The 24,106-nt window shown below is 37.8% G+C and overlaps 1 protein-coding gene across 5 annotated transcripts in view; it reads right to left on the bottom strand.

The window, feature by feature from the left end:
- The window catches only part of LOC145683499 (phospholipid scramblase 2-like), a 289,918-nt gene that overhangs the window by 191,274 nt on the left and 74,538 nt on the right, over positions 1-24,106 (bottom strand). The gene's annotated exons all lie outside the window — the stretch shown is intronic.

Below are 24,106 nucleotides of genomic sequence, written 5' to 3'. Positions count from 1 at the left end.
GAAAAACAAGCTAAGATTGTGATAGCTAGCGATAAATCAGTGTTAGATTTAGTGACTTTTGCCTCATTTTTCAAACAAAGAACGCCATGGTTATCTGGTTAAAGATGATGACGTAAAATAAGAAAGTTGTACAGAGTATATTATTATTAGTTATATATATATATATATATAGGGTAAGAATAGGAATATTAGTAATTATCAATATTTTCTTTTAAGTAATTATTTAGGTTAGTGATTTAGTTTTAAGAAGTAAGTAATTTTTTTAGTAATAAAGGAAATACGCGTATATGTTAATTTGTAGTAGTGTTATTATTAGCGATAAAGAAGTAGAAATCTGACTATCTATTTTATTAACGAATTATGTCTTTATGGCATATAGTGTTTAATTTAGTGACGTAATGAAGAGATTAAAATTAGGAAAGACTATGGACAAAAAAGAAAGAAAATGAATATATGAATGATTTTGTAATTAGTTTTGTTTTAGGAAAAGTAGATTTAAGAAGGCAAGAATGAAAAAAAACAAGAGAAATGAATGATGCAATTGAAATAGATGTGAGCTAGACGTGTAAGTTAAAATTAAGAACCCTGAAAATTAGGCGAACCTTTCATTAGGGGAAACTCTAATTGGGAAGGAAATCCCATTCTCTTCGAGTTGAATTGGGCGATTACCAAACTTCGATGAGAATATTTTATTTATCAAGTCACATAAGTCTTCCGTGATTGTTGAAAAGAGACACAGGTGTTGACTCGTACATCACGCGAAAAGCAGTGCAATTTTTTTTGTGGAGATATCCTTCATTTTTAGCCAAATCCCTTAGTGTTAATTAAATTAAGTTAGTGATAAAATAGTGTAGATAATTCTATATCCTAGAGAATAGAAATAGGATAGTCAGAATAGATATAGATGTTAGTAAAGCATCTAGAATAGTAAAAGAGCAGAATATGTTGATATTCTGGTGTTTATATTATAAGAAGTTAGTCTAGTTTTAATCGTTTCATTTGTATTGGTTTGAAGGAAAGAGGAAAAGAGTTGGTTAGTTGGAATGTGAGTAGCGAGAAGAAGGAAACTTTAGTAGCAGAAGTAGACTCTAGACAAGTAGACAATTAAATATGCGATAGACGTAGAATAAGTAAACATAGATAGATAACATAGACATAAATAAATAATAAAGGTGCATATGGAGAAGACAAGTGTTAAAGTAAATATTAAATAAATAAGTATTAATAAATAAGAATAGAAGAGTAATAAATATTGAAGATTTATAGAAGATAAATGCATGCATCGTCGAATGAAATATATTTATAGAAATACATGTATATTAAGCGCTAGAGTACTCAGATAATAAGTATATGAAAATGATATAGAAGAATTAAGCGCAAGTGAATAGAAATAAGAAAAATATTTTCGGGGACAAGCAGATGTTGTTTTCCTGCAGAGAGTAGCCCTGAACAGTTTAAGTACGTTTCGAGTTGGACAAGTGAAGCAGTTATAATACTCACTTCGAGGTATTCCTTCTCACAGATATAGGCCATGTCGGCATTATTTAATAATTTAATACGTTAATAATTTAATATAGTAATAAGAATAATAATAAGTATAGAGAATAGTAATCTAATAAATGAATAGATGAGTAATAATGTAATAATTAATAATGAAATAATAATAAATATTTTGACCTAATGATATTGTTGTGGGAATGGCCACCCAGGACGAAGTAGTTAGGCAATAACTGAATAAATAATAATAAAATAAATACGAAGTCTATGATTATAAATCTATCGAAATAGATCAATAGTTACGTCTACAATTTTGAAAAAAAACAACGTCACGAAAGTTTTAGTAAAATTAATTTGAGTATAGAGAAGAATCGAATTTTGGAAAATTTTTAAAGAGTCAGATTTTAAAAACATGTAGATAGTTAATAGTAAATGTGTTAGCTGTAGCCAAATTTTGATTGGGATAGACGGCTAGGCAGGCAGCCGTTTTTAACAACCAAGGCCTCATCGGATCTCAAGGAAATATGAGATTCCATCAATTTCCCTGAATCTCAATCAATTTTTGTATACAGTTATCGAGCGTTAGGAATAATAATAATAATAATATTTATAGGTTAAATATAGGTAAATAGACATAGTGTTCAATTATATGTCCGTGTTTAAATATGTAAAAATTTTTGTACTCACCAACATAAATATTAATCCATTGTGTAGTCCATTATATAATCCATTGTTTGTGTCCTTTAAGTAATTATGTATATTCACTAAGTTATATTTATCACTTAATAATATTTTACACCATATTTTAATATTTGAATAATAAAGGAAAAGCCAGTCGAGTATAGCAGAATCAAGTAGTAGCACGAATTCTGAAATAAGAGTAACACTAGTGGAGTGTATAAAATCACGCATGTACATGTCACGAAAGGGAACAATTTGGTATACCCGTTAGACATTCGACATGGGAAGTAAAAACTCCGACACAACTTGTGATGTCATTGTGTTGTAAAAACACAATATTTTTGGCGAAATAACTAAAATTTCGTAGTGCGTATTAACAGCCAGTGTTCACCGAACCAAACCGACGCGCAAACAGATTTGTTGGAGCGGAAATAATCTTAACCTTGATTGAATAGTGCTGAAACAGCAGTTGCTAGCCTGGAACTATTGCAGCGTAGCAAACGCCCTACAGCAAAATTTTATTTCCCCAACATTAAAATTTCAGTGTTCAGTTTTTATGAAGAAAATAAAACGATTATATTTTCAATTTTTTTAGTGCTACGATAATAATATCAGTGTATATGTTTTAATAATGTGTTAACAAGTTTTGTCTTCTAGATTTTGAAGTACATGACAATGGAAATGAACAATCATCATCCGTTACTAATACGGCCAATAAATGCGTGAATTGGCACGTATGGACAGCAAAAGTAATGGAAAATTTTTGAAATAAAATACCTAAAAGCTTCATTGCGAGGAGATTTGCAATGCAGAGTATCTACAAATGTACATATATATAAGTTTGCATAGAGTACTTGTGTTAATGTGATGATCAGCAAATAATTTTCTAACAGCTCACTAGATATCGTGAGCGTATACTTTTATAAATACAGATTTCGAAGTTTTTGCTTCATGTAATTTTATTAATTAAGAAAAATGATTAAAGGCTAAAAATATATTTATAACATTAATGTTTTAGGTGAAGGAAAATCAATTATTGTTTATATTATTATTCTACATATTTACACATGTCTTACTCAATTTCAAGTTCATATTTATGTTTCATTATTCATTTTTATATTGTATATCTACAGGGAGTTCAATAAAATAACGCCCTCTTACGAGGTCTAGCTTGGATTGCGTAGCAACCAAGATTTTAAGGGGGGACATGTGGCAGTATTCGTTTTTCAAGTCAATAATTATGTATAATTTTAATTTTATTTTTAATCAATGTTTATGTTGCAAGGATTGCGGTTTATAAAATATTAAGGTTAAGGTGATTAAGTGTTACGAATTAAGTATAATGCAAGCTGCGGAATATTATTATTCAATAGTCAGCGTAATGATGTAAATAGAATGTAAATAAAATGTTTCGTTGAGAGTCTGGCAATGCAGGAAGGTAATGCAGACAATGCGTCAATTCTTGCATAGGCCAAATACTGTACAAGATGAAAAGAGAGATTGTAAGCTTTTGTGAACATTTCACACATTCACGGATATGAGGAAATTGCTTAGAATCGAGAAATCAGAGTGTGTCGAGAGTTGCAGTTTTTGAGTCTTGACACATGGAAAGAATTTGTTTTTCCAAGTGAAAGGGGGTCGCACGTGCCATCCAGCAGACGACAGGAGTAGGACCAGGTTGAACAAAACTGGGAGACGAGAGGTCTTCAGGAGAGTCAGATTGGAACAGTTGTTGAGACAGTCAGTCTTGGACAGTGGAGGACAGTCAGTTTGGGACAGCAGTGGACAGTCAGTTCGACACCGTCTTCGAGAGTCTTGAAACAGCTTTTAGAATCAGCGAGAATTAGTCCTTAGTAGTCTACATGATCAAGTCTTTGAGAGTTTAGTCAAAGACAGCGGGACAGTCAACATAGAATACATTATTCTATCCACGGAGAACATCGAGTCATCGTTAGCATTTGGGAGTATTCCATAACTCAATGCCCGTCTACATCAACCACTAATTGGGAGTATCAACTTGGAGGAACTACAACCATCACCTAGGTCATCATTGGAGCATCATCAGAACCATCAGGTATGTGTTACTCCTATTCAGGGCTCAAAGGCTCAATACTCGATCAAAGCGATACTCGTCTGGCAAATATTCCGATTATCCGTTATTAACACATCACAACACTTACAGTCATAAATTTTATCTATGAGAAATATAATTGTTGTCAATAGAATGAAGTTACTGTTTTCTTACTTGTATTAATCCCCATTTAGTATATGATAATTAAGTAAACCTCTCGCACATGAATATAAGATCGTTCCCACTCATTTTAGATGGTGAGTGGAAGGCGCTCAGTATCACTCACATTGCATCCAAAATTAGGCACTGAGTGACTGGGTTGTCAATATTGATACTATGTGTATAATCGGGAAATGTGTATTTATGGTAACTTTCATAGGAATATAATTATAAATATGAAAATTATAATGAGTAAAAGAAAATGTTGTTAAATGAACAAGTAAGTTTTATGATGGTTTTATTGTTCTTATTTACTGCTCTTTTGACATGAAATTTGCCACATACATGTCTTTGCCGATTATACACACACTAACATTGTAAGAAATACTGGGTGAATTCGTTATCAAATTATATTCCTACAACAATATATTTATAGACATGCGACAATAATTTTGGACATGGGTGTACATCGTGACACTGTTGTTATCATATTTGTAAAATTAAGAAACAGGCATTGTGCTCATAACATCCAGTCTCCACCCATTTGCTATTGAGTTACAAAAGAAGTACTCGTTTATTAGATATTATTGGGACAAACTCCTATCAAGGGTTGTATTTCTCACCTGACCAGTGATAACTTTATCTTTTCACCTTTCCCAATTCGTCGTCTTTCCTGATATCTTTAATTCGATTGTGATGTCGTATTAAATAGTATTGGTTATCACTGGAGGGAAACTTTAATGTGTGTTTGTAATAGAAATAGTCTCTCTGAAGGTGAAACATGTAGTTACTCTCTTAAATTGCTTTTCGAACAATCTATTTCAGAAATAGTCACATTGATTTTAGCTCGTTAAAGCCACCACTCGACATATAGTTCTCATTTTCGTCAGATACTTCCTTTTGACAATATACAATTTGACGTTCATTGTCAGTAACAACTATGTTTAGCATCCTTACCTAGTCGCTTTACTGCTCTTCTTTCAACATTCTGACCAAGGTTTGAACCATGAAGGCATGAATAGTCTGTATCCTAGTCAGACGTGTTACCGACTCAGCTACTTCGAACAGTATAGGAAGTGGGATATAATCGAAATAAATCAAAGAAGGAAATACGTGAGTCTGGACACAGTAACTGCACGAATGTGCGTTATTTGATGGGAAATTCCGTTGAATGTGGATAAAAGCATGAGGAGAGGAAACCGTCAAATATTGCAGAAATATTGAGCGATTTCCTTAAATGAACATACTGCCCTGATATGCCTATTTTGCCTGAGTTGTAGCGTCTCACGTAATCAAGCACGAGCAACACCACACTCATTTTTCACTTTTCTTTAGTTCTGTTTGTTCCGTTGTTTGTTGCATTCAAGTGATGTGTTTAATTGTCGTCCGTACGTCTCCGTGTGTATGAATAATAGTGACTATGTATTCACCTGCAAACGAAGCGGAAATGGTCCTCACGCATACGGTTTGAGTATACGTGCGGTTGTATAACAGTATAATCACCGCTATCCACAGCTCCCATTGTCATCACATACAATGATTGGCAAGTTATTGACACACTTCAAGGATACTGGCAGTTTTTAGACCGACCTCGCTCTGGCAGATAGCAATCCGTAACCGACGATGACATACTCGTTGACATACTGACTAATGTTATGTGCAGCCCAACGCGATCGATACAAAAGTTACCCCAAGAGAGTAACACTAGAAGAATGCACAAGCATCATTTTCATCCCTTTACGGTATATTCCGTGCAGAAATTGCATGGAGATGATGTCGACCGACGATGTGAACTCTGTGAATAGTTTACACGCACACAATATAAACAATCCAACCTTGTGGCTAACATAATGTTTTCTAACGAAGATAATTTCATCTTAATGGAGCTGATAACAGACATAGCTACCTGAATTGGGCATACAGCAAACGTCACAGCGTCGTAATTTCTCATAATCAAGTCGAACCCCGTGTAAATGTGAGGTGTGCAATTCACGGCAATGTTCTGGTGGGTCCTTTTCTTCTAAAGAGGAGATTAAAAGGCGAAATCTTTATAAACCTGCTACAAGCAATACTGGAACCTTATTTGGACACATTTTACTGCCAACAAGATGGTGCACCACCACACTATAGTGCCAATGTTTGACAATGATTGGATACAACAGTTGGTAGACATCGGATCTGGCATTGAGGTCTGGTGGAATCACAGCGATATCGCCTGATTTCACACTGCTTGATTTTTCTGTAAGACCACTTAAAATTCGTTTCTACAGGAATCGCCTGCGTACAATTCCTGTTCTACAACACAATATTCCGGAGGCCTCCGCTGTTATTACCATTCAAGCTCTGCAACAGGTTAGGGCCAGTTTGCGTTATTGTACGGCAATTTGTACAAAAGAAGAAGAATATCTCTTCGAACATCTAAGCTGAGCACAGTTGCAGCATTGTTTTACCTGTTTCAGGATCTTCCAACAGGTAGGGGACTTGAAGTGAATAGGTTAGGCTAGGTGCAGTATCCCTTGTATGTGCATGTGTGTTTGTTTGTCGCAATTCTTTCTCCTTATATCATTCATTCGTAAAAGGAATAAGATTGGTATGCCAGTGTCGCCCATCAGACGAATGCTGCGATGATACATTTCAAATAACTGGCTTATACATTTTTAAATTCCTTTCCAATGACACAAGTGGTGTTTCTCAAGAGACCAGAACATTCTCGTATCTACTCTCGTTTCGAAAAGTCATACACGACACTAGACAATCATTCAACGAAATGAGATTAGGCAACATGTTTATGAGCCGAGACGAGACATGTAAATGATACTCAGCAGTAAGGACAGATTGGGCCTCTACTCCGACATCACATCCAACCTTTTGGTGAGTCTAGGACTAGAAAAGGAAGCGGCCCCGGTCTAAAAAAGGAACCATCCCGGCATGCACGCTGGAGAACTGATTAAAACCAGGAAAACCTTTGGGATGTCTTGTCGAAGCACAGGCAGGCACGATACCACTACACCAGTGGCTGGGTACAAGATAATTAATCTGTCAAGTTTGAACTCGTCTGGAAACTACAGCTTCTGCTTCTAGACCAGACAACAAGTGAATAATAGAACAATAGAATCTACGTGCCGCAATAAGTAGAATTGAATTGTATTTCGATAACTCATGTTTATCTACTTTTCAACAGTTTTAGAGTTTTGGTACTTCTGCTCTTACAAATGTTATTCAATTGTTCTATTGTTTCATATCGTTGACACCACTAGGCAGTTAATACCAGTTTGCCGTGAATAAATTCAATTAAATTTCTTTTTCGTAGCGGTCCCCTCCCCATCTGATGGCAACGCCACTGCCCTGAATTGACGATGCGTGCGATCCTTCTTCATAACCTTCATTGTGTCCGTCCCTTCTATTCTTCTTGTTCCTTCATTGTTGTCCAACAAAGATACGGAACGTTGCATTTTTCTTTTCCATTGGGCGCTATACAACGTAGAGACCAAAAGGTTGGTCCAATTAAGAAAATACCAACATTTTAGATTGAAAACACAAACTTTCAAACAACATTGCTCTCTTATCATTTTTTCGTACCTTCAGTTGTTACCGAGATGGCCGAGGGTGGAGCGTTTTGTACTTTTGTTGGAAATTCGATGACAGCTAGTACGGAAAAGGTGTCGTTAGTGGCACCGACCTTACTGATTTTTTTTTATTTTTTGGACAACCCCTTAACCTGCCCTAACTGACTTAAAGTTTTTTTTAAGTGTTTGGTTAGGCAACATGCACAACACCAATCACAGAAGAGCTACTTGTGGTTGCTTTTAGAGTTACCTAATGGGTATAATACAATTATTTTATTAAAAGAAACTTGTAGCATTGCCAGTAAATAATTTTAAAATGTTTATGAGTCAAAGTACAGTCATATTATCTCAGTTGTTGGAATTAATGTTTAGATTTTGTTTGGAATGCCACGTTAACGATGATTATAGGCATAGTCCTTGATATAACACGATTTTCTCTGTGCAGCTCTTCGCTTATTTTGCTCTGTATGCACACTAACCCAGAACTCACCACGGGGAGATGGTTGCACATCGAATTCCGCCCACCCATCCAACCAGTACGCATACCTTGGCATTTGACTTTAGGTCACGTAGTTCTTCTTGGTCTCGAAGTGGAGCATTCTTGTTGTAGACTTCAGTTTGGCTCTAACGTAGATATCTCTTGCGTTCTGGCCACACTTTTTCGACGCTGCTTCGGACACCAGATCACTGAGCGTTCCATAGCTTGACTATGGCAAGGGAATGTTGTTGTTAGAGTAGCTGAAATTCGGATGTTTTCTTCAAGCTGCTGATCCGTTATGTTTCGTATGATTGGCGGCTCCGTTAGACATTTAGGCCAATTAATCATGTCATAGTAATTTTCAGCTGTAAAGTTTAATTTCGGAACAACGAAGTCACGTGGTCGACTTGATCTAGGAGTCTTCTGGCTGCGGCACTTTTTTACCCTTCTCCAGCCTAACGTTCGAATATGCGGATTTTCATCTGCTGTCATGGCTATCAGCAGGTTTTCATGATGAGCTTAGTATCCGTTTGTTTGTAAAACAGTATAAACTATGTGTTGTAGATTTTCTGGCAGAAAACGTGATAGCTTAACTACGCTAAACAGATGCATGGCGCCCATTTCGCACGAAGAATTTCGCCGTATTAAAAACCAGACGGGAGCGTATACTTTAACAATGTACTGGCAAAGTAGACACAAACTTGAAATAGGTCTATCAGTACTGATGTAGTGGCAACGCATCCTACAGGCCAATGTAAGCCATCTTGAATGTGATATTGGTCCTGGTTTTCTGTTTGCTAGATCGGTAGTACACATTCCTGTAGCAACAGCCTTACAAATTTCAAAGAAATAATTCTGGTCGTTGCTTAAAAATCTGTTGTTTTTTTTCATTTCAGACACCCATTCCACGGGAATGGGTGTAAAGGAGACGACTGGTGAACGTTCAGAATCCTTTAATTTGTTTCCGATGGGGCCGGAAAAAGCGTTATGTCCGGTCGTTTCACCATCCAATTCGGTAACCAGGTGTCGAAATGGCAACTCGTTGGTATGAAGAAGGCAAATGAGATGCTGCAGTTCCTTTCCTGGGGATCTTTGTATCTGACTTATCACGCCGTTATCCCATCCCGTGTTCGTGGCTTCACCATCGCTGCCGACTGCCTCAAGGGTTGATACGTCTTATTGGTTCTTCTCTAAAAGCTCCAATATAGAGTCGGCAATATCCTTGCCAGTGCCTGACTTGAGTATGACATGAACGAAGTATTCTGAACCGGGCTCCGATAGAACTGTAATTTGCTTTTCTGTAACCTCTCGTCTTCGTAGTTTGTCATTAATTTTTATTGCATAAGAGTTGCATGATCTTTTCTGTCGAAGTAGATACATATAATCGCACGGCCTAGGTCAGCCTTTTCTTTCTAGATCTCACCCAGTTTATCTTTTCCTCTTCGTACCTTAGATCTGTCAACAACAAAGCTTTTGTCCTCTGGCGTTATGAGTCTCGTGTCCTGAAGTACGAAAGAAGCGATCAAAGCAACCTGTCTCTCTGAAGCTCCAGTTCTAAACGCTGCCTCCGCTGTATTTTGAAGACAGATGCGCTTTAGGCTATGTTCCCTTCTTGGGTCGCGCCTCGAAGTCCTTCCCGACGTGCTTCCCGGTTGAACAGCTTCGCTGGATTCCCCTGATGACGCTAGTACCTTTGACCTGTGCCTATGCCTAATCCCACTAGTGGATGGACTTGCTTCAACACTTTCAGCGTCTTTCTTAGTTGTCTGCCCCTTAAATCTGCTCACTTTACGGGAAAACATCTTTGACAGAGATTTACTTGTTCGGACGTCAATGTTACCAATGCCCATTTTCCGTGATGTTCTCTGCTCCAAAAGAAACTTGAATTCTCGTTTTGGAATCTTGCATGTCCTCTCACAGTTGCAATCTTTGGCGGTTTTACATTTGCAAGACGCAATATCAAAAAGATACTTTTCCGCGTGTGCCACAAAACCTGCACGAATTGTTGTCTTGTCATTGTCAACTGAAATGTTTTCCTTGGTGCGACACTTATTATGTTTTCAGCATGTCAAAAACTCTTTTTTCTGAAACCACCGAAATGTTTGCTTTACAGCAAATATATACAACTCTTTGTCCAACTAGTTTACAAATGTCAGTCACTGGTAATTTAGTTACACTTTCGTCACCACTTAAACCACTTCGAAACCAATTATAATGTCGCATAACGTCAGCGTATGTGGATACTGCACTTCACTAATTTCACTTGGAGTGCCAAATAAGCCTCGTTTCACATTTTCCCGTGTTGGTCTGCTATGAAGCTTTTTCTTCATCTTCCTTTCCATTGTTTCCGAACTTGGAAACCAAAGTATACAAAATGCCTCTGAATTGTTTCGCATTAAGAAGACTGTAACTTTAGGTATAATGCACAAACTGTCTGTCTTAACAGAAACAGTAGCGATCTAAAACGGTTAAAGCTTAAGCTGCAATAAACTAGCCTGTTGGATTGGTTGGTCGAAGTACGCAATATTTATAAAACCGCCGAACTTCGAGCAAGAATATTCTAGAAACGTCGGTTCTGGAGCCAACGAGGTGAGCGGGAGGTGCGCGAATCTTCTGGACGGAGCAAGACGTTGCGACGGCGGTCAAAGAGCGTGACCAAATTAAACAACTACAAGGTTGTGTAGCCTCCCGCTAGATGGCATTTGCTGTCAGTGTACATCACAAACGAAGAGTTGCCAAAAACGAATCGTGTTATGTCAAGAGCTATGCGTATAATTATAATTAATGTGGCATTCCAAACAAGATCTGGACATTAATTCCAACAACTAAGCTAATATGGCTTACTTTGACTCATATACATTTTAAAATTATTCACTGGCATTGCTACAAGTTTCTTTTAATACAATAATTGTATTATAGCCATCCGGTAACTCTAAAAATGACCACAAGTAGCTTTTCTGTCATAGTTGTGCGTGTTGCCTAACCAAACACTTAAAAAACTTTAAGTCAGTTAGGGCAGTTTAAAGGGTTGTCCAAAAAAAATTAAAAAATCAGCAAGGTCGGTGCCACTAATGGCACCTTTTCTGCACTAGCCGTAATCGAATTTCCTTCAAAAGTGCAAAACGCTCTAACCTACTAAGTAAACGGACTTATTCTGAAGGAACTAATACTTAAAACGCAATTAAAATCGAAATTGGCACAACCGACACCATACCTAAGGTTTGATAACACAGTTTGTTAGAATGAGTTATATATAAACAGTCTACGTAGTATATCACGCGAATTATGGTATTATAATTTTTGGACGCCATTTTGTAATTTTATCACGTGACTTGGATCACATTCGGGAGCTGTTGCCTTAAAATGAACAATTCCGGTTAGAATGGAGCGATTTAAATAGTTTTGACACCAAATGAAAGACAATAACATGTTCTTTTACATTTGAACCCAACAAGTCCGAACGTGACCGAAGTAAACTTATCACGACCCAAAATGACAGCCATAAAGTGAATGATACCACAATTAGACGCTATATATAATGTTTGACACCACAGTTTGGTAAAAAGGGTATATGTGAACACCATAAGTATCATGTAACGTCACATTGTAGTATCCACTAATTTTACGGACGCCATTTTGTATTGTGTTAAAATAAGCGTAACTACGGTTTAAATAGGGCCATTTAAATAACTTTGTTACCAAATGAAAGACAATGAAAAACTCTACTACATTTGAAGCCAAAAAATCCCAAACGTTACTTAACTCACGTGATCACTACCCAAACTGGTGTTTATAAAGTTAATACCATAATTTGACGTTACGTGCAAGTTTTTTCCCCACAATTTGGTAGAATGTGGTATATATGAGCAGCCTAGATACTATGTCTCGTCAAATAATGGCATCACTAATATTACGGACGCCATTTTCGATGTAATCACTGACTTTGGTCACGTTCGTGAGTCTTTGGGTTAAAATGTGCATAACTCCGGATAGAATGAAGCGATTTAAATAATATTGACACCAAATTAGGGGTAATGAAATTCTTTACACCAAAGATTTCGTTATTTTATGATTTTGTTCACTTTTACATTCAACTTTACATGTTATATTTCACCATTTGCACTAGACCCACATTTGTACTTTACTACTGATAACTTCTTAAATATCATCCTCATCACTATCTGACAAGGGAACATCTTATAATGACAGTAGCGTTGCCAAATCGAACAATGTGCAATCGATAGAGGAGTGAAGAAAAGTGAGAAATCCAAAGTTTTACGGACACTCAGAAACACAGTAGATACAGAGGAAAGAAGGATCTAGAATCATGTGAAGATAGCAATGCAAAAGATACACTGACACAGAAAGAAATTCAAAATGATTAAAATAATCAAGATGATATTTACACGACAGTATAGTAAACGTTGTATAACCTGACCAGGATAGCTGTGCGGTTTTGAGAGGATGGCGCTGCTGTTGTGTTTACATCAGTTTCTTGGCAAGCGCGGTGGGACAGGGGAGCGGAGAGTTTCACTTTGCAGTGTATCCAACGGCTTTTTAAAGTTGCAGTTTAGATGTTATGCATAGTCTAATCTCTTTACGCTTAATAAAAAAAAAACGCCGTAACTTATGTATGTATTGTAGTGAACCATTCCTGAAGTAATGCAGATGTATTGTGAATAGTGATTTATGAATGGAAATTACCAATTTAAGAACAACGTAGCACAGTTGACAATTCAGTGAGCTTCTACCGTGTATTAAGCAAATTGTATAAAAATTGATTATGTTTTACTCGATTTCATTATAAAACAGTAGCAGCCTGTAAAACGCAGGAATGACAATGTCAGTGACTAAAAGATTAATTTTGGGTTGATAGCTTAGAGTTTTGCACAATATCTTGTAACTGTAAGTTTAAATCAAGTTAAGGTTAAGGCTCATGATGCTGCTGTTTAAGTGGATGTTTATCGATTGACAAATAAATTATTTTTTCGAGTTTTAGCCAGGGACGAATATCGAAACGTTTCCTCTCGAGAACTATGAAAGTCCTTTCCGCTGGTCTATTGGCCAGCGCATGTGCTTTTATTGTATGTGGTTCTGTGTTTGATTCCCATTGAGAGAACAAAATTTAATTTTATAATCCTTCACTTTTATTAATCATCTGTCTCCTCTAGCATAAACAACATAATCATGGGACGTTAAAATAAAGAAATTTCATTTTATTGTTCGAGAAATGTGAACCCTTTGGGGGAAAAGGAGGTGAAGAAATTTTTCCTTCATTTTTTAAAGATTTATGGGATTGGATAGCTTGCCTTTAGGGATTGATTTGTACAGTTTGGTTCAGTGTACCCTTCTTTTAGGATCATTATAGAAATTCAGCCCTTTGGTAGAGTTCGAATAAAAGTATTGATAAAACATCAGCGTATGGGTAGTGTAAGAGTAAGTATAATTGCTTCAGCACACAATAAATTTTATTTATGAGGAAAGAAATTACCTCTGGACTAACTCTGAATTTCTCTCAGGTTTTAGCTATCAGGTCACAAAGAATTTAATCTACTAACTGTTTTCACACACAATATTATTTTGAAACTTGGGAGCCTAGTGTTATATTTGTGTCTGTAGTATATAATAATGCTGATACGTTATTCTGTTGAACATCTTAAAGGTATTTGTCGATTGACTTCAGAGGACTGAGTTTAGGCCGTAAACACAAGTTGCCTATAGTTCAAACATATCAGATGTACGGTCTTGTTTAATGAAACCTGCTCCTCCCTGTCCTCTATCTGAAAAGCCCTATATTGTTATTCACATATGAAATTCAAAGGCAAAGTCAATCGTCTTTATTCAGTTGTATTCTTATTTCAAGTGGAAGTATTAAAATCCGCTACGCATGGTTGCAAGAGGTTAAGTGGCTTTTTTTAAAGTACTGAACTGACATATCTAACATTGGCACTCATCTTCTTTATAAATTGATGTAAGAAACGGCCGATTGATTTCCAGCCAATTACTTCATCACCGGTATCTTTGAGCAACGAGATAGCAATGGAAGACAAACTTCGTTCTTTTCAAACTTGATACTTTGAAAAACTTATGAAACTGATTTTGTTATTCAAATACATATTCGCTCTAATCAATTTCAGAAGTAACATTAATCTTAAAATAACGTAATGGCTGTAAGAGTTACCCTGAAAATGTATTTTGTGTTTTCTTTTTTACGTAATTCAAAGATTTTGTCTGAATTTTACTGGAGTTATAAGGAACCTTCAATTATCAGGTACCCCATTTTAATCGCTCCCCCTCCGCCGTCAATGCAACACTTCTAACCGTCTCCCCAGGGGTCCTGGATCCACCCCTGATTAAGATGGTACATAAAAATAACTTTGTCTAATCTCTATCATTATTTAGCATGGTTTAGTATTTTTTTAAAAAAAAAACGATATTTCTGCCACATTTTGAAAACTTCATTTGAAAGTTTTTAAAATGTGGCAGAAATATTTTTTTAAAAAATTACTAAACCATGCTAAATAATGACAGAGATTAGACAAAATTATCTTTATGTACCATCTCAATCAGCGGTGGACCCAGGACCCCTGGGGAGACGGTTAGGAGTGTGGCGGTGAAAGATTATCAGTTCCCTCTCTCACCAAACTTTTGAAGTACATCCGAATATGATGCCAATGCAAAAGAATTTTCTTACCCAAGACCACGATCGCTCCGCCCCTGACTTGAGCATATGCGTGAAGTGGTTTATTACGAACAAGACAGAAAGAACTGTGATAGATTGATTACAGAAATGAGATAGATTGATTACAAGTAGTCCGGTTAGAAACACTGATGCTTGCATTTTAGTTCCAAAACCGGCCGCCCGCACTCGTTCGCTGGTTGTGTTATACCCACAGACATGCTCAATAACATCATATGTAATGCAGTGTTGCCTACTGAGCACAAAATGAAGTTTTGTTAAATGGCACGGAACACAAATTATAATACCTGTGAAGTGGTGATATGCAGTGTTGCCAACGTTTGAAGATAGGCCTATATGAATTCCTATATGAATATTGGCTGTAGAAGATAACATACTGTACACGATTCTAACTAGTTAAAACTAAAATATGAGACCACAATTACTAAACCATGCTAAATAATGACAGAGATTAGACAAAATTATCTTTATGTACCATCTCAATCAGCGGTGGACCCAGGACCCCTGGGGAGACGGTTAGGAGTGTGGCGGTGAAAGATTATCAGTTCCCTCTCTCACCAAACTTTTGAAGTACATCCGAATATGATGCCAATGCAAAAGAATTTTCTTACCCAAGACCACGATCGCTCCGCCCCTGACTTGAGCATATGCGTGAAGTGGTTTATTACGAACAAGACAGAAAGAACTGTGATAGATTGATTACAGAAATGTGATAGATTGATTACAAGTAGTCCGGTTAGAAACACTGATGCTTGCATTTTAGTTCCAAAACCGGCCGCCCGCACTCGTTCGCTGGTTGTGTTATACCCACAGACATGCTCAATAACATCATATGTAATGCAGTGTTGCCTACTGAGCACAAAATGAAGTTTTGTTAAATGGCACGGAACACAAATTATAATACCTGTGAAGTGGTGATATGCAGTGTTGCCAACGTTTGAAGATAGGCCTATATGAATTCCTATATGAATATTGGCTGTAGAAGATAACATACTGTACACGATTCTAACTAGTTAAAACTAAAATATGAGACCACAAACAATAATATAATCACTGAAGCACGAAAATAGGGGGCGAAGCACAGTGTCGAAGCAGGTTTTCCCAAGTGGAAAATCAGAATAGTATCAAACACAACACACAAAACCGAAATGATGCAAGCTCTTGGATTGACAATTTATTAGCAGGCTCACATTTCTGATTCACGTAATATTGTATCACCTCACACATTATTGGTAGTCAATTTTTCAGTATTGCTGTTAATAAAGTGCTCCGGAGTGTGTTGGTAATATGTGTACTCTTCTACATTCGAAATTCGTGTAGAAATTCATATAGGCCTATCTTTAAATGTTGACAACACGGTAAATCATGAATTCACTGGTATGGTTCTATTCATAATTAGATTTTCTACATGCTATAATTTGTGTTCCGTGCCATTTAACAAAACTTCATTTTGTGCTCAGTTGGTAACACTGCATTACATATGATGTTATTGAGCATGCCTGTGGGAAAAAGGTTTGCTTACTATGCTGTTGCATAAAACCATTTTGATTACTTTAATCATTTGAAGTTCTTTCTTTGTCAGTGTATTATCTTTTGCATTGCTATCTTCACATGATTCTAGATTCTTTCCTCTGTATCTACTGTGTTTTTGTGTGTCGACTCGTGAAACTTTGGATTTCTCCCTTTTCTTCACTCCTCTATCGATTGCACATTGTTTGATTTGGCAATTCTACTATCAATATAAGATGTTCCCTTGTGAGTTATTTAAATATATAAATATGTGTGTATTTGGGTTTTGGCATTCTTCATTTGCCATAAAACATCCTCATGCGAAAGATTTTGCACCATGTAGTTCAGTCTCTCCTTACACAGTCTCTCCTCCTGATTTGAAACAGTGACACACTATAATTTCAGTTAGTTCACTTGGAGGTGACGCTTTTGTCATATACGCTGGTTTAGAACACCATCGTAGATGTGCCAGCCGAGTTCATCAGGTGATGGCAGATCCTGGCTTGAAACTAATGCCTTCTTTCACATGTAAGATTGATACGAGGCGCTTTCAAAAGAAAGGGCTTATATTTAATTGGGAACAAGTAAGTAAGTTTGGCAACATTGTTTTATTGGGTAAAAACAAGTGCATATCCACTTTATTTTTCAACATAGTCACCATTAATTTCTAAGCACTTTCTCTACCGTGGCAAGTTTTTTTATACCCTCTGCATAGAAGTTCGCCGCCTGGGAGTTCAGCCACTTCAACACTGCCGTTTTCAATTCATCAGGTTCTTCAAATCATTTAGATGAAAGCCACAATTAGAAACAATGTTGTTGGCGAAACCTCTGGAAATTTGATGTGTAGAGCGGTAATGGTGAAGCGACGATTTTCTTTAACTTTTGCATTCACTCGCTGCACCAAGTCGTCAGTCTGAATGCTTGGTCTTCCACTCTTCTCTTCCTCTTGGATATTTGTACGGCCTTCTTTGAATGCACGACACCATTGCCGTACCTTTCCTTCGCTCATTACACTGTCGCCGTACACTGCACACAATTCTCTATGAATTTCAGCAGCACTTTGTCTTTGGCACAGAGAAATCTAATCACAGAGCGAACCTCGCACCTGGCGGGATTGTGTATGCGCGAAGCTATTTTAACAATCTCCAGTACACACGAAAACAAACAGATGACTGGCGAAACTATGATTGTTTGATAGCCAATGGACCAAGTGATGTTACTGCGTAAGCGTGATCCGATCACTATTGCCAGTCGGTTATAATAAAATATCAGCCCTTTCTTTTGAAATGCGCCGCGTAATTTGTACGCTTCAGGTGTTGCAGCAGATCGTCTGCTATTAAGACAACAGTTCTTTATCTGTCTCTTTTGGCAGAATGACAGGTATCCTTTAGCATCAGTTTGAGGCTAGCCTTCTCACTTTTGTGTAAAACTTACACACGAATGATTCACATTCTGAAATAGTATCTTCAGTGAGTGCTACGTTCATATCCAACTTGCAAACACCTTTCTGATATAGCTCATTTTCATACAGCATTTTGAAGGGACTTTTCTTTCAAATTACTGCGAAGAGCTCGTATAATTACAATTAGTCAGTGCATGGAATGGACATGAAGAATATATGGAAGAATATGAAGAACTAAAGGGTATTGTGTATACAGACAAGAAAGGATATACATAATACAGTGAAAGTTTCAAAAAATACGTACAATGAAGTTAACTAAAAGTAGCTTTTGAAGTATACAATTAGGGACGCGTTGAATCACATATTCTAAGACCCAAATCAACAGGCAGCTTGTGTATCGGAATGTACAGCAGTTTATCTTTACTCCTGTACGAAACCACAATTCTTCAGATTCAATTTCGCTTAAGTATGTAGTGCATAGTAAAGCTACATCTGTGTCAGCGGTCTGAATCACGAATTTTTTGTGGTTCTTATATACCTTTGAAGCGTGTAGAAGTAAGCACGTAGATTAATCCAATGTTCTCGGGATTGCTGCCAGAGTAGGTGTTGCTGTGCTGAGCTTTCGTTACCATACAGCGGCAACATCTTCAGAGCTATGTGTTGGAGTGTGCTGGTCGTACAGATTATATAGTGGTCTATAAGAGTCGCTGTGCTCCTATTGGTTGTTTATGTTGGCCAATGGCGTGCTCTGATTTCGCTGGTGGAAACTGCTCTCTGATTGGCTGATGGTTCTTTTCGTACTGAGAAGCTGGAACCAGGTGTCAGGTAGATGATAACCTTCGTCTCTGTTGATGGATGGCTTGTATGTACGGATGAATAAAGATTCATGTATTTTCCTGTCCCAGAAATGTTTGCATTTCTTTAGTACTTCAATTTGGTCCCACATGGCCGTATGATTGTTTTGTATGCAGTGTTCGGCTATTGCAGATTTTTCAGGTTGTTAAAGTCTGGTGTGTCGCTGGTGTTCTTTCTTTCTGTCTTCAATATTCCTTCCTGTTTCACCTATGTAAGTGGCGTTACATTCACAGGTGATCCTATAGATGCCTGGTGTCTTTAATCCCAATGAGTCTTTTGCACTTGGTAGTAAACTCCTGATCTTCGGTGGAGGGCAGTGTACAGTCTTGATGTTGAATTTCTTCAATAGTCTTGCTAGTTGGTTGGAGGTTTTTCCATATATGGAATAAGAGCAATGTTTTCCTTGTCTGCCGTGTTGTCCTCTTTTGTGGTGCAATCTCTGCTACTGTATTTTCTCATGGCTGTGTTGATCTGTTTCGACGAATATCCGTTGAATTTGAATACTGTTTCCAGGTGAGACAGTTCTGTGCTTATATTATCTGGATCTGCTATTTGGTATGCTCTGTGTATTAGAGTATTTAACACCCCCATCTTCTGTGCAGGATGATGAAAACTGGTCGCATCGAGGTAGAGATCAGTGTGTGTGGGTTTCCTGTAGATTGAATGGCCTAGACTTCCATCTGGCTTCTTGTATACGAGTACGTCCAGGAACGGAAGTCTTCCTTCTGTTTCTGTTTCCATTGTGAACTGGATGTTGCGGTGTATAGAATTCAGATGCTGCAGGAATTCGTCGAGTTTCTGTCTGCCATGGGGCCATATGACGAATGTGTCGTCTACATATCTGTAGAATACTGTAGGTTTGCATGTTGCTGTTTCTAGCGCTTTGTGTTCAAAATACTCCATATAGAAGTTCGCTATTACTGGGGAGAGAGGAGAGCCCATTGCTACACCATCACTTTGTTCAAAGAAATTGTCTTGGTAACTGAAGTAGGTAGACGTTAGGGTGTGTCTGAAGAGATGTACTATATCCTTGCTGAAGTGCGATTCCAGGAGTTTAATAGAATCTTCCAGTGGTACCCTCGTAAAGAGAGAAACCACATCAAAGCTGACGAGTATGTCATCTGCGTTTGTCTTGATGCTCTGTAGCAGTTGTACGAAATGGCTGGAGTTTCTGATATGGTGTGTACACTCTCCTGTTAGTGGCTGTAGCAGTCCTGTTAATTTCTTGGCCAGGCTGTATGTGGGGCCTCCTATGGTGTTAACTATGGGTCGTAATGGAACTTCTTTCTTGTGTATCTTCGGAAGGCCATAAATCCTTGGTGGTATTGAACCGGAAGGTTTAAGCCTCTTCTTTTCTTCTTCATTCAGACTGGAACTTTGTATTAATCTGGAGGTTTTCTTTTCGATGGCCTTGGTTGGATCTCTGTCAATTTTTCTATATGCTGGATCTTCCAGTAGGCTTGTTAATTTGGAGTGGTAGTCTTCCCTGTTGAGAATGACGGTCGCATTCCCCTTGTCTGCTGGTAATATTATGATGCTGTCATCAGCTCGTAGGTCATTGAGGGCTTTCCTTTCTTCTCTGGATAGGTTGTATTTCGGCTTCTGCTGCTTGGCCCTCATAAGGACCATAACGGCTTGTGTGCGTATGTAAGACAAAACCCTGAACCGTCTCATCCGAGCAGAGAAAAAGCAGTGGTGAATCTCTCCAGCAAAAGACTGAGTGAAGCAGCTACAAGTCTTTTATGCAAAGGCCTGAAATTCGCTCCAACACCTAAATACATTCCCATCACTGAAACTGTAAGCGGTATTGAACAAGCAATAAAACACTTAGACCAAGAAGCAGCAGACCACATACGCACACAAGCCGTTATGGTCCTTATGAGGGCCAAGCAGCAGAAGCCGAAATACAACCTATCCAGAGAAGAAAGGAAAGCCCTCAATGACCTACGAGCTGATGACAGCATCATAATATTACCAGCAGACAAGGGGAATGCGACCGTCATTCTCAACAGGGAAGACTACCACTCCAAATTAACAAGCCTACTGGAAGATCCAGCATATAGAAAAATTGACAGAGATCCAACCAAGGCCATCGAAAAGAAAACCTCCAGATTAATACAAAGTTCCAGTCTGAATGAAGAAGAAAAGAAGAGGCTTAAACCTTCCGGTTCAATACCACCAAGGATTTATGGCCTTCCGAAGATACACAAGAAAGAAGTTCCATTACGACCCATAGTTAACACCATAGGAGGCCCCACATACAGCCTGGCCAAGAAATTAACAGGACTGCTACAGCCACTAACAGGAGAGTGTACACACCATATCAGAAACTCCAGCCATTTCGTACAACTGCTACAGAGCATCAAGACAAACGCAGATGACATACTCGTCAGCTTTGATGTGGTTTCTCTCTTTACGAGGGTACCACTGGAAGATTCTATTAAACTCCTGGAATCGCACTTCAGCAAGGATATAGTACATCTCTTCAGACACACCCTAACGTCTACCTACTTCAGTTACCAAGACAATTTCTTTGAACAAAGTGATGGTGTAGCAATGGGCTCTCCTCTCTCTCCAGTAATAGCGAACTTCTATATGGAGTATTTTGAACACAAAGCGCTAGAAACAGCAACATGCAAACCTACAGTATTCTACAGATATGTAGACGACACATTCGTCATATGGCCCCATGGCAGACAGAAACTCGACGAATTCCTGCAGCATCTGAATTCTATACACCGCAACATCCAGTTCACAATGGAAACAGAAACAGAAGGAAGACTTCCGTTCCTGGACGTACTCGTATACAAGAAGCCAGATGGAAGTCTAGGCCATTCAATCTACAGGAAACCCACACACACTGATCTCTACCTCGATGCGACCAGTTTTCATCATCCTGCACAGAAGATGGGGGTGTTAAATACTCTAATACACAGAGCATACCAAATAGCAGATCCAGATAATATAAGCACAGAACTGTCTCACCTGGAAACAGTATTCAAATTCAACGGATATTCGTCGAAACAGATCAACACAGCCATGAGAAAATACAGTAACAGAGATTGCACCACAAAAGAGGACAACACGGCAGACAAGGAAAACATTGCTCTTATTCCATATATGGGAAAAACCTCCAACCAACTAGCAAAACTATTGAAGAAATTCAACATCAAGACTGTACACTGCCCTCCACCGAAGATCAGGAGTTTACTACCAAGTGCAAAAGACTCATTGGGATTAAAGACACCAGGCATCTATAGGATCACCTGTGAATGTAACGCCACTTACATAGGTGAAACAGGAAGGAATATTGAAGACAGAATGAAAGAACACCAGCGACACACCAGACTTAAACAACCTGAAAAATCTGCAATAGCCGAACACTGCATACAAAACAATCATACGGCCATGTGGGACCAAATTGAAGTACTAAAGAAATGCAAACATTTCTGGGACAGGAAAATACATGAATCTTTATTCATCCGTACATACAAGCCATCCATCAACAGAGACGAAGGTTATCATCTACCTGACACCTGGTTCCAGCTTCTCAGTACGAAAAGAACCATCAGCCAATCAGAGAGCAGTTTCCACCAGCAAAATCAGAGCACGCCATTGGCCAACATAAACAACCAATAGGAACACAGCGACTCTTATAGACCACTATATAATCTGTACGACCAGCACACTCCAACACATAGCTCTGAAGATGTTGCCGCTGTATGGTAACGAAAGCTCAGCACAGCAACACCTACTCTGGCAGCAATCCCGAGAACATTGGATTAATAGTAGACGCCAGCAAAGCTTCAAGATCATAAGCACGTAGATACTTCTTCATTATCCGATGTTAGAACGAACAATTGCTTACAGTGTCCTCTAGTTAACTGTACTGTTCTTGTCCCATTCCTGAATCCTCCACCAATTTACTATCTTCTGTCCTGTGTGAAGCTTATTTTGTGCCACTTGTCACCAATTGTTAGATAGAATTTAGAGAGATTCACCTTATTTTTAAGATTTGCAATATATTTCGACTACTGTTTTGATATTGGTGTGGTTGATGATGTTATCCCGACTTCTAGTCTTGTAGAAACTCCCCTTCGGTCACGTTCTCCAGCTTTCATTGAGAATTCATTATATTGATCAAAAACAACATCGACTCGTATAAATCCATTAATACCCAACGCAGCAGTGATTGCGTAATACTCCTTCTGTAGAGCGTTTCATTACTTTTCATTTGGTGTCATCATTATTTAAATCGCTCCATTCTAGCCAAAGTTATGTGTATTTTAATCTAACGACTCCCAAACGTGACCACGTCACGTGATAAAAACACAAAATGATGTACATAAAATTAGTGATACGAAACATTGATGTGGCATACTACCTAGGCTATTCATATATAACACATTCTGTCAATCTGTGGTGTCAAATCTTACATGTAACATGAAACTGTGGTTTCATTAACATTGTGTACGTCTTTTTGGATTGTGATCACGTGACTTCGGTCACGTTCGAGATTTGTTGTCTTTAAATGTAATAGAGCATTTCATTGTGTTTGATTTGGAACAAAAATTATTTAAATAACTCCATTCTAATCGGAATTATTCTTTTTTTTTTTAAGCCAACGACTCCGGAATGTGACCGAAGTCAAGTGATACAATTACAAAATGGCGTCCAAAAATTATTGATTCCAAAATATGAAGTGGAACACTACCTAGAATGTTTTTATATATAACACATTCTCCCAAACTGTGGTGGGTATCAAACCTTAGATGTATAGCAGGTTGAGCGAAACATTTTAGTTAGATTTTAGCACCTTGACTTATATATATATATATATCTATAAACAGGTGTAACTTTTAAACTCAACACCCATTTTGTGTTGATGGAAACCAGTGTGGTATGATTTGCGCACCGAGTAACAAACAAGCTATTGCATTCGTATACTGTTGAGGAGTAATGATATATCAGTGGCATAGTTCTGACATCTGGCGCATAAGGTCCCTCGTTCGGCTCCTGGCCAGGTAAAATTTTGGTGGCAACATTGTTGATTCTTTTGAAACTCTCGATTCCATCTACAAAATTAAATGAAATATTTCTACATCATCATTAACTTGTCTAAATATCCAGATCCCTTTGCCTAAAGGTCACGTTAAAAGCGGACGTGGAACGTTAAAGGGAGTCTAGT

Source organism: Thermobia domestica, chromosome 4 (assembly GCF_964235325.1).
Source record: "Thermobia domestica chromosome 4, izTheDome1.hap1.1, whole genome shotgun sequence".
NCBI lineage: Eukaryota > Metazoa > Arthropoda > Insecta > Zygentoma > Lepismatidae > Thermobia > Thermobia domestica.
Note: the sequence above shows the minus strand (reverse complement) of the source record. Positions and strands in the feature narration are given on the sequence as shown.